The sequence below is a fragment of the Gallinula chloropus genome, assembly GCF_964237585.1.
Source record: "Gallinula chloropus genome assembly, chromosome: 30".
Lineage (NCBI taxonomy): Eukaryota > Metazoa > Chordata > Aves > Gruiformes > Rallidae > Gallinula > Gallinula chloropus.
This window is the reverse complement of record NC_140115.1, coordinates 4859754-4871923: the sequence shown is the minus strand read 5'-3', so window position 1 is coordinate 4871923 and position 12170 is coordinate 4859754.

Here is a 12170-nt window from a genome sequence, read left to right as displayed (position 1 = left end):
TGCAGGCACTGCTCCACAGCACTGGCACCCTTGACCTCCTGGAGCTACAGAACATTTTGGAAGTCTGGCCTTGGCACAGGGTCCCCATGGGCAGTGACCCCCAGTTTGAGTGGTGTGTGTGTGTGTGTGTCCCAGCACCTGGTGTGAGTTGGGGGGCAGAGAATGTCCCTCCTTCCCCACGACGTGTGTGTGTCCCCAGCACTGCCCACCAGCCGGCTGCCTTCAGTCTGCTGCCAGAGCCCCTTCTCCTCCTGCCCCAGCCCAGCCCAGCCCTGCAGCCTTGCCCACAGCCTGCCCCCAACATTCCCTCCCCAATGGACCGGCCTGTCTGGCAAGGGGACCCCAGCCCTGGGGGTCTCCGGCTTCACCAGTGGCCGTATCCCAGAGCTCCCACTGCTGGTTCCCAGGGATTGGGTTACTGCAAAATGTTGGGTTCCTGGGGTAGGGGGCGGAGGGATGTTTTTAGGGGGTTTGTGAGCACGAGGCAGCAGAGGCAACAGCAGGAGTGTGATGCAGTGACCTGCCTGGCCTCGGCAGGCTGCTGCAAGGGGCAAGGAGCACACGTGCCCCATCCCAGGCACTGTGCTGGAGCCAGCCTGGTGTGCCGTGCTGTGCCACGCCACTTCCCTGGCACACCAGCAGCTTTTCTCCTCCCAGCTCCTGCGGCCCTTCACCCGTTCCCAGCTGGCAGTGGTGCGGGAGAGGGCCACGGCACGCATCGCCAGGCTGGCCCACGTCCTCACCACCTACACCCTGCCACAGGTACCGAGCTCCGGCTCCGGGCAGCCCCAGCGCCCCATCCCTGTGCCCCGGAGGCCCTGGCCTGCTCTGGGCTGCTGCCTGCTGCTCTGGGAGCAGCTGGGGCTCCCCTTGTGCCTGGGCTCCCCTTGTTCCCACACTGCCTCTCTGCCCCAGGGCTGGCCCATCGCTGGAGGAGTATTCTTCAGGCACCAGGACCAAAAGATCCATCCCTTTGCAATACTGGAGGAGCTGGTGGTGCACCTCACCCTCTGCTGCATGTTTCAAGACACAGGCACCCACCGTGAGGCTGAAGAAGCTCTCTACAACCTGGAAATCATCTTCCAGCAGCAGAGAAGTAAGAGCAGCTAGGGACTGCTCTCCTGCCCACCAGCCTGAAAAGCCATTTCCCCTCACCCCTGCTCACAACAGCCCTGCACCTCCCTGGCTATTGGCTCCCTGCACCTGGCCAGCCACCCTATTTCTTTGCCAGGGACTTTGCAGCCTGATGCTTCCAGACTGCACCTCCAGGTCTGTCCCCTCTCTCTGAGCACCCCAGTTTTTCTCCTCCCCAGGCAGGTGTCCCTTCCTGCAAGATGGAGAAGGGCTCCAGGGGGGCCCTCATACCCAGGAGCTCAGGGAAGACACGAAAATCATCTTGGTAAGAAGTGCTGGTGGCTCCCAGCCAAGGGCTTCGGGGGAGTGAAGGGACACGCAGTGCATTGGGGTGTTGGGGGCTCGTACGTCTCCTGAGTGGGGACTAGGCCAAGCCCCCCACTGTGCTCCAGTTTCCCACGGGGCCCCTGCCACCGCCCTCACTCTGCTCCCCAGTGCAGCCTGGCTCTGTGTCCTGCTCTCCCCGCACAGCTGAGGTGCTCTGGGTGATGCTCTAGGTGACAAACGTTCCTTCTGCTCCTTCGTCCTGCAGGCAGTCATGAAATACCTCCTTCCCTCTGCCTGGGTGCACGTCATCCTCCTGGCCATGGACAGCCTGGGAGCCCAGAGTGCCTCCAGCATCCCAGTGGCTGCCGACATGGTGGATGTCCTTGTGGCAAACTCTGCCTTACAGCCGGAGCAGGTGAGGGCCCTGTGGGTGGCAACAGCCCACCCGGGGCCTGTTGCTCCCCTGGCAACGCGCTGGGCCAGCACTGACGCGGTCTCGTGCCGGCAGCATCCTGCCAGGGGAAGGGAAGCAGCTCCCAGCAGGAGCTGGGGAAATGGCTGCGCTCACCCTGTGACATCCCCACTTCCACCCACGTCTCCAGGTGCAGCAAATCATCTGGAACATCTACAGGAACCTTCGTGTCTCTGGGGAGGTGGCAGCCATCAACAGCCTTTACAAGGCCCTGCGGTTGCTGACAGGCAAATACCCCAGGGTGGTGGTGATCAGCCTGCTGCAGTGCTCCCCAACATGCGACCAGTATGTGGCCCAGCAGCCTTTGGGGCTCCTCTGCTACTGGCAGAGGGGCCTCTAGAGCCTCTGCAGGGACTTGAGCATGGCCATCCTCTGTTGGTGTCCCACTGACGCAGCCCTTGGTCCCCACAGGGTCGCCATGGACATGTGGAAAAAAGTGTTCTCCTGGTCTGATACAGCAGAGAAAGTGCTGCAGGAGCTGGTCAGCATCCTGATGATGCGGCCGCAGTGTCAGACCTCTGCCTTCATCAGTGTAAAAAACCCTTTCCTCTCCCTGGCTGTGAGTGGCTGGATGACTCCTTGCTGACCCTTAGGGTGCTCTCAGCCCCACCCCACTCCCCTGCCCGCTCCAAGCTTTGGCTTTCCCAGGGGCCGTGGCTACATCTTGGTGTCCGTGTGTCTTCTGCAGGCAGCCAAGGCAGTATGTGAGGTCCTGCCGACCAACAGCCTGCAGCAGGAGGTGGTGGAGGCAATTTTCCCCCAGCTTTTCCTGGGGCTCCTTCTCCAAGTGTTGTATGACAGGGAGCTGATGCAGAAGGAGGTGCAGATCCTCTGGCAGAGGCAGCAAGGGAATTGGCTCACTCCAAAAAGGTGCTCCATCCCTGCCCTCTCATCCCTGCCAGCTGCCCAGCGCCAGGCCCGTATCAGCTGAGCATTTCTCTCTCCTTGTGCAGGTCTGCAGTGCAGTCTATGAAAATGCTGCTCTGCCACATGGGCTGTGAGAGCCAGGTGCTGGCCATCGAGGCGCAGGGGGGCTGGGATGCTCTGCTCCGAGTCAAGACCCACTTGATGGGAGTGCGCGCCGTGGCCAGGTGAGAGCCCCTTCTCCGTGCTCTGTGGGAACAGGCACCCCACGCCACCCTCTCTCTTGGGGCTGATGGCAGGGGGTCCCCGTTGCTGCAAAGAAGTGCTGCAGACTGGTGACGTCCAGGCTGGCGCAAGCCCCAAAGATAGGTGCCCACCCGGCTCAGGCCTGACAGTGCCTCCTTCCCCCTGCCAGGGAGATGAGGAACACCCCAAGACCCCTGCTCTCCGCCATCGCCTGCCATCTGTTAGAGCTCCTGCGGGTGAAGGACCCCACCCGGGAGATGCTCGCCATGGTCTTCCTCATCGAGGTGAGCCCGACGGCAGCAGCCCCAGCTCCCTGCCAGACTCAGCTCTCCTATGCCCACAGCTGTGGGAGGGGCTGGGGCAGTTGGGCTCTGGTTGGTACCGTGGAGCAAGCAGTGGCATGTGGCATGAGGCCCGGGGGCTCTCTGCCATCCTGCCCACCTCTGTCCGGGCTTCGTCTTTTCCCTTGGCCCTGAGCTGATGGTTGGAGCCAGCAGCCACCCCGGCAGCTCCCAACGCCTGTGTTTCAGATCCTGGACTGCGCCGACCTTAATGACAAGCTGGATGTGGCCCTGGAAATCTTCCCCAGGTATCTGCAGAACCAGTGCCTGCAGATGTCCAGCCTGGTGCTCAGGGGCATCCTCAGCCTCATCCGGATGCCCAGCATGGTGAGCAGGGGACAGGCGGGACAGCAACCCCCCAGCTGGAGCAGCGGGCAGTGGGTAGCGGGACAGCTCGGGCTCCTCCGAGCCTCGGGAGCTGTGCCAGCTGCTGCCAGCTCCCTTGCCCGCCCGGCCCTCTGCCAGCGGGCAGGCTGGCGTTCACAGAGAGGACTTCCACCCCGGCCATCAGTTGCTGCCTTACAAGAAGTTGTTTGGTGTCTCCCCCAGGCACGGAAAACCCTCGTCCTGCTGCCCTGTGTCATGGAGTGCCTGGAGAGACCTGACAGTGACACCAGAACCACGGCCCTGTACGTGGTCTATGAAGTGTTCCAGCTGCTGGAGGAGAAGATGCCCAGCCCAACCGCCCTGGCGCTGGCTGGCAAGCTCCGTCTGTTCTTCAACAGCGTAAGGCTGGGGAGAGCCCTGTTCCCCCCTTCCCCAGGCACATCCATTTGCACCCCCCGACACAGCCCCTGTGCTCTGAGGGGGCTGCTTTGCCCCTAGACCCCCTCGCTGCTGCCCGCAGCAGCTCTGGGCTGCACGTGTCCGTCCCTGTCTACCCTCCACAGGGAATCACCCTGGCCTGGGGGTGGGAAATGGTGGTGGCAGGATGGTGGCGAGTGTGCTGAGTCCCCCTGATGTGCACCCTGGCCTGGCAGCATGCCCCAGCCCTTCTCAGGGCCCCCCTCTCTGACCCCTAGCCCCCCTGGGCAGACCTGCTGTGTGCCACAGCTCACTCTCTTTGGGAGCAGGGCTGCCTGCAGCCCTTTGGGGGATGTCCACCTCCACATCAGGCCCTTGCTGGCTATGGGCTAGGGGCTGAGGGCCTCCCTCCCTCCTCCCACAGAAACTGGACACCGTGCGGAAGCTCTCCATCAGTCTCTTCCAAACCACGATGGAGCTGGTGGTGGGTGCTGAAAAGAGGCAGCTGAAGGAGGAGGTGTGGGACAGCCTGCTGCCGCTGCTCTTTCACCTGCACGACCAGGACGAGAGCGTGGCCCAGGTGGGATTCTCGACCTGAGTGGTCCTTTGGGCAGGACGGTGCCAGCCCCGGAGCCTTTTGAACGTGTGTCACTGCGAGGTGTGGCTTGCCCAGTCCCTAGGAGCAGGCAGAGACCCCTCCCTGCCCACTGGTGCCTTTGTGCTCCTGCTGCCCGTGGGGGTGGGCAGGTGGGTCCCTTTCCTGCCCAGCTGCCTCCGCACAGCCCCTGCCTGGGCTTCCTGCAGCCCCAGGGACTCAGGTACTGCTCTGCAGCAGCCTGGGGCCACCAAGGCCCAACGGCTGGAGAGCTGCCGGGCTTCCAGGCAGAGAGGGCGGTCGCCCTCCTCTTCCCCTGCGGGGCTGCACCGGGCGGCAGCATCGCTGCTCAGCTGGTGCGTCTGCCCTGCACGGACTGGGACAGGCCCTGAGCCCGGCCAAGAGGGGGGACACGGGGTCCTGTGTCCCTGGCCGGCGGTGGTGGTGACATCTCTGCTGCTCCCCAGGCCTCCCAGGAAGCCCTCCGCAGTGCCGGCCGGTTCCTGAAGTGGAGGCAGCTGGCGCAGCTGGCGCAGCCCTGGCAGGGCTGGTGGATCAGCGAGTGCCTGGTAAGCACAGCCCCAGCGCCCCGGGATCTGCCCCGGGCCAGCCCTGCCCTGTGCCCAGTGTCGCCAGGACACGGGGGTCTCTGCTGCAGGCTGTCCCCAGCCCCGGGCTCCCAAAGGGGAGCCTGGTGCTGGGATGGTTTCCTGGTGTCCCCAGGGGCCCTAAGCAGGGGGTGGCATGACTGGGGGGCAGCTCTGTGCCCAGCCTGTGCTCTTCTCTCTCCAGCTGGCCAGGAAGAGGAGCAAGGCCGAGGACTACCTGTACCAGAGCCTGCCCTACCTGAAGAGCCCACAAGTGCCCCTGCGCTGGGAGGCCATCAGGTTCATTGGTGAGCCATGAGCTTGGGGTCCCTTTCTGTCCTGGGGTCCCTGTGCCCCAGCACAGGACCTGTGGGGTGCTCCTTCCCCTGCTCCCCGCACTGGCTGTGCATTTGGGGCTGGAGGGAGGCTCCTCTGTCCCCTCTCCACTGCTGCACCTCAGGGTCAGCCGGGGAGCTGTGCGGGCAGGGTGGCAGGGTCCCTGTCAGGCAGTGGGGTCCCTTACAGGCAGGGGGGTCACTGATGGGCAGCAGGGTCCCTGACACGCTCTGTCTGTCCCCACAGGGCTATTTGCACAGCATGTATCTGGGCCTGAGAAGAGGAAGGACATCACAGTGGGTGAGTGAGGGCAGTGAGGAAGAGGAAGGTGGCTGTCATGGACACCTCCCCGAGCCCGGGCGAGGGGGTGTGCTCCCAGCACCTCTCTGGGGAGGGGGCTGTTTCCACCTGAGCCACCTGCCTCCTGGCTCCTCTCCTCCCCCTGCCTGGAGGGGACATGGGGCTGTCACCTCACCATGCCGCTTTGTTCCCACAGCCCTGCTAAATGCAAGGAGTGACTCCAGCCCCGTGGTCTCCTCCTTGGCCACTCAGACGTTCCTCCTTGTCTACCACCAAAGCCCGAAGTCCAGGTCTACCCTGCCACGGCGGAGCTTACGGCTGCCAAGAGCATGGCTTTGTTGCTGTAGATGAGTGCCCCCACCCAGGTTGCCCTCACCCAGTTTCCTCCTCAGGGAAACTTAGAAATCTTCATGGTAGCTCTGGGCATCTGTTAACGTGTGTTGCCTTTTGTTTAGGCGCGGCGACCTGGTTCAGGAACGGCACCGGCGCCACACTCTGGCAGCACGGTCCATTCAGCTCACAGACACCAATGTGGTGGGCGGCAAATGGCGTTTATTAGAGAGGGGCGCGGGGCTTTATACCCCAGGGATCAGATGTCACTTCCGTCCGCTTAGCTCACCGGCTCCCTACTGTTGGTTACCTAAGGAGAGGGGGGGGTCCTACCTTTCCGTACAGCCCGAAATCTTCCGACTGCCAGGCCCTATCTACCGACATTTCCCCCCTCCCTGTGCTCACTAAAACTACTTATAGTGCAAAGTGTAAAAGTGACACACAATACTGATATATAAAAAGGTGATAGCTTATAACAGTGTTGGACTACAGTAGTGACAATATATAATAGTGATAATACATAATAGTGATAATAATAGTGATAATATGTTAGTAACAATATATAATAGTGGTAAGTTATAATATTGATAGCTTATAATGTTAATAGCATAAGGCACATTAAGTGAATGATAGTCAGAGATAGCTTAGACAGTAGGGTATACTAGGGACAACCACAGAACAGTAGGGGTAGTGCTCAGTGGTTACTTTCTTAAAGCATCTGTCTGTTTTCTACAAAGAGAATGTTAACCCTCTCTAGACGACTCTTGACGAATGCTGTGAGCTTGTTCAGTACGCAGGGTCTGAAAATCAGTGCTATTATGATCATTACAACTGGTCCCAACAAGGTAGATATTAAGGTGGTTAGCCATGGCAAGTAACTAAACCATGATCCCAACCATCCTTGTTGGGCCTCTCTTTCCTTTTTTCTCTGAGCTAACCTTTCTCTCAGTTGAGCCATCGAATCCCTGACTAATCCTGTGTGGTCAGCATAAAAGCAGCATTCCTCTTTCAAGGCAGCACAAAGGCCTCCTTGTTGCATGAACAGGAGGTCTAGTCCTTGTCTGTTCTGCAAGACAACCTCTGAGAGTGAAGAGACAGATTTTCCTAGATGGGTCGTAGATTCCTCGAGTCTTTGCAGATCCTCGTCGATGGCAGTTTGTAGTCGAGCCAGGTCTTGGTGATGGTTCAGCATAGCGGTCGCTCTTGTGGCTGTACCAGCTACTCCCAGGCCGAGCAGTGTTGTTATTGTCAGTGCTGTCAGTATTTCTCTCTTTTGGATCCTGTTGTCTGCATCTCCCCAGTAATGGCTCGTTTCTTCATCCGAATGATATAGGACCCTGGGAATAATCAAAACTTGTACACAAAAGTCAGTTGATGAGTTAAAACGCTTAATGGACACACAGGGGGTTAGACCTGTCTGATGACAGATCCACATCCCTGATGCGGATGGAACTGCCCATTTGTGGGTCCTATTGATCACAACCGTTTTTGCACAGACCGCGCTGTTCCAGCTCGCTAAGGTGGCATTGCCAAAACATATGCCTTGGCCTTTAACCTGGTCCAAAGTGATTCCTCTCCGTGGTGTATCCCACTTGCACTGAGTCGGGTTATCTTTCGATGAGTAGCTAAAAGGAGTGTTGAGGGCAATACCCTCATAGTAAGGGGGATAAGCATCATAACACAGCCAACATGCATTAGTAAGATTGGGGTTGGATCGATTCAGTGATAGGAAAGTAGCATCTAACACATCTAAGAATGATTTGCCAGCCGAAGGGTGAGAGTCTGTGATCGAATTGTAACCAGCCTTGCTCTGAGTTAGCTAATTCGTGAATGCTGCAAACCGACCCATCAGATAAGCGACATTGCAAGATGCGAGTTGCTACATTCCATTGGCTTCCCTCTACCCCCATAAATGAGGGCAGAGATAAACACAGCTGATAAGGCAGGCATTCTCACTGTGACTTCTTTCTTCCCCCTGGAAAGAAAATAAACAAATTCGCTTCTCGGTGAGAAGAGATAAAAACAGCAAGGTGGGGAAAAGGGGAAAGTGAGCCCTTAATGTTAAAGGCAGCAACAAGGCAATTTCTTATGCAGATAGAATCTTCTGTTCTAAGTGTGGAGATAAACTGTAGTGTCTACCAAAAAAGTTACTGGTATTAACTTAGGTTCTACAAAACAAGTAATCAGTAAATCACCTCAGTGGTTTCCAGTCAGTTTTCTGATATATATATATATATACACCCTTCGCCCCCCACTCACTTACAAGGGGACGAAGGAGCTAGCCTCCTGGCAGCTTGGGAGACACGGTTAAATACAATAAAAAAGCACTAGGAACAGGATTTTCTACCTTGATTTGTGGATTTTTGGGTTGTCTTAGTACTAACTTTTCCAATTTATCTGTTGGCACCCCATCATGAGTTCTCAGGAAATGCCTTTTTGCCATCCCGTGGTCCACAGACGATTATGTTTGTTTTCTATACCTTCCGTAATTATTTCCCTTTTTCTTCTCTTTCTGATAACAAAATTCCATCTCCTACTGACAGGGACACTCTCAACACATAGTGTGACTCCTGTCCACACAAACAGCTTAAATTTGCCACTTGCTTTGTCTGTCTCCAGCTGCTCTCTTTGCGGAGACACAGAACCACAGATCAGAACTCACACTCGCTTCACAGTCAGACTGCATCTCAGTCAAACACTTAAATCATTCAAACAACACACGGTACCGGGCACAAAGATTTCTTGCATATGCAAAGCATAACAATGGTTACGAAAAGGTTTTTCTCTCTCTCGCAATTACGCTGCAGCTCAGTCACATACCATTCACACCAGAGTTAACTCATTTCACTCACACAAATAGTTCGTCAAATTTAAATCAATTTCCAAAACTCAGTTCCTTTTAGCAATATCTGAAGTCAATACCAATAAATCAATGTCACCAGAAAAGGACTCCCTGTTGGGGAATGGAACCCTGGTCTCCTGTGTGACAGGCAGGAGTTCTCTTGCTTAGCAGCAACTGTTTGTTTACTTCTACCGACTGCCATAGGGGCAGCCGTTCTATACAACTCAAAGGGGCAATACATCCTGAGAGGGTCCAACATAAGTATCAAATTTCCCCTATTCACTCTCAGGACCTCACACCTTTCTGTTCTCCGAGAATCCTGCTGACTACGCTATTAAAATGTCACGATCCACACCCACATTAACGGCTTTGGCAGAGGTTAAACCCCCTTGCATTCCAACCGACCTCAGATTGCTCTGGGTGGCTGGGGGCGGCTGGACTTAACCCCTGAGTGATATCCAATTAGGTGCTTTATCATGAGGAGGTCTTCACAATTCTCGGGAACAGAATTAAGACTCAAAACTGAGTCAAGGTTTAAGTTACTTTATTTAGCCTGCAACATGCGCACACTAACAATGATACTTACTCATTAGGTTACCTCATACCCCTGTACATATTACTAACTTGTCCCGCTTCATATTAAAATGTGCCCCAAGAAGTGATTTCCATTAACTCCTCCCCATTGTGCCTGCTAATGCTGTTTGGTGGTGGTCGTTGAGGGTCGTGGGGATGAAGTCGGATGGCTCCTCTCCATCACCGCAAGTAACCTTCTGTCTTGCGCAGACTCAGTTACCCCTTGACTCTGATCCAAACTACAAGTTTTGATTTAGCAGGTTTTGTATACCTTCAAGGACAAAGGGGAGCTTGAACTAGTTAAAGTGGAATGCTTTGCCTGCATTCGTGGCCAATTAGAGACAAGCAAGGAATTCATGAACAGATAAGGAGGAGGGGGTACTGGAACTCATCAAAGAAGTCATTTTATTTCCACAGAGCACATAGTCCTTGAGTGTGTATTTTACTTAAGATATGGTGTTAGACCCAAACTTACGTCCCTTTTGATGTTTCTTCTTTATCAGTGAGGCAGAGGCCTTCAAGCGAGACATTGTTTATGTGAGGTCACTGCTATGGCACTTCAAGCTATCCTGTTAGCAAGTCTTCCTTAACCCTTTACAAGCATCGTAATGCAACATTTCAGCAATGTTGAGACATAAGTCCTCTGGTACAGGCATTCGTTGAGGGACACGGTATGTCACACCACCCCGTGGCTCAACATTGCCATCTTATAGATGGTACTCCGTGATAGTAGAGGACAGAGATAAAGTAAGGAGGAAGGAAAAGAAAAGTGTGTGCGCAATAGCTCAATAGCTACAATCAAAACATTCAAACAATTAACAATTTTCAAATTGCATTTGCAATAGTCAGTAAGGACTGTTAACATTAGATAGACATTAATTAACGATTTGAATGTGTCCAATTGCAAAAATCCAAATCACGTCATATTGCTGTCCCTTGTAGTTCAGGGGCTGGAGGAAAACAAACCAATGATACTTTACATGAACTTTTACGAGGCATATCACCCTTCCGATCTTTGGGCTCAGCAGGCTTATCACCATCTGGGGGCTGCAAAGTTTGTGTGGCCGCCCCGATTCCCAATTTTTGGGATGACCGACAAACATTCTTTCGCCTCCCTCCAAGTGTCCTGCTCTTGTATCGCTTTTCGGAGTGCCTGCACGACTCTCCCCCACGATTTCAGAGTTTTCCCACTGCCGGAGGACATAGTTTCCTCGGCTAAAACTTTAGTACATTTAACCCACACCTTAGGATGGAGAATATCAACCGGCTGGTCAATGACCCCGATTTTTCAAAAGTCTCGCAACGGCGAGAGTAAAATCTTTAACCTTACACTCAATATCCCACTGCACACTCAATAGCAATACGACCTTCACAAGGGCTTCCATCCTCCTTGTGGGTCCGAGGGCGTCCCCTCCGCCGGGCTGGTCCTGCCGCCCGGCCGCCGTTCACCTGACGCAGGCGAGTCTCCCGGGTTTCCGGCACCATTTGTTGCCTTTTGGTAAGGCATGGCGACCTGGTTCAGGAACGGCAATGGCGCCACACTCTGGCAGCACGGTCCATTCAGCTCACAGACACCAATGTGGTGGACGGCAAATGGCGTTTATTAGAGAGGGGCGCGGGGCTTTATACCCCAGGGATCAGATGTCACTTCCGTCCGCTTACCTCACCGGCTACCTACTATTGGTTACCTAAAGAGAGGGGGGGGGTCCTACCTTTCCGTACAGCCCGAAATCTTCCGACTGCCAGGCCCTATCTACCGACAACGTGTCAGTAGTTAAGACCTTTAGCGTTTACTAATGTTTTGCTGACAGTGAATTTCTCACTGCTGTCCAAAGAATCTGTGTGTCTGTCGCTTGAATAAAATCCTCTTCCATTGGAACCTGTCCTGTTAGTGCTCATTGAACGTGACCCACTCCTTGGAGGCAGCCGTGGTCGTTCAAGGAACGGCACTGGGTTGACAGAGTATTTTGTTATTTGTGAATCCCAATCATGATAGCTCAGTGCACGGAACACGACCGGACTTGTAACCACTAATTGGGCACATTGTTACCCCAATGCAACAGTGGTAGAGCTGAGAAATTACATGGGGAAGTATTAGGTATGTTCCCCTGGCTATGAGAGCCCCAGGGCCAGAGGGGCTGCTGGTGGGCTCCATGGGGAGGTTTGAGGCCAGGGATGTCTTTCAGTCCTGGCTCCTTTGGTTTGGGCGCTACTGCTGGACATTTAGAATGGTTTTAATTGAACGATGAACAGTGTCCCCTCCATGTCCCCAGTGTCCTCCAGTGTCTCCAATGTCCCCCAGTGCCCCTCAGTGTCCCCCAAATCCCCCCATGTCCCAGTGTCACCCCCAGGTCCCACCACATCCCCCATGTCCCCAAGTGTCCCCTCATGTCCTCCTTGGCCCCATGGCCCCCATGTCAAAGAATCACAGAATCACAGGATTGGAAGAGACCTTTAAAGATCATCAAGTCCAACCATTCCCATCCTAAGCTAAACCATATCCCTAAGTACCTCATCTACCCTGGTTTTAAACACATCC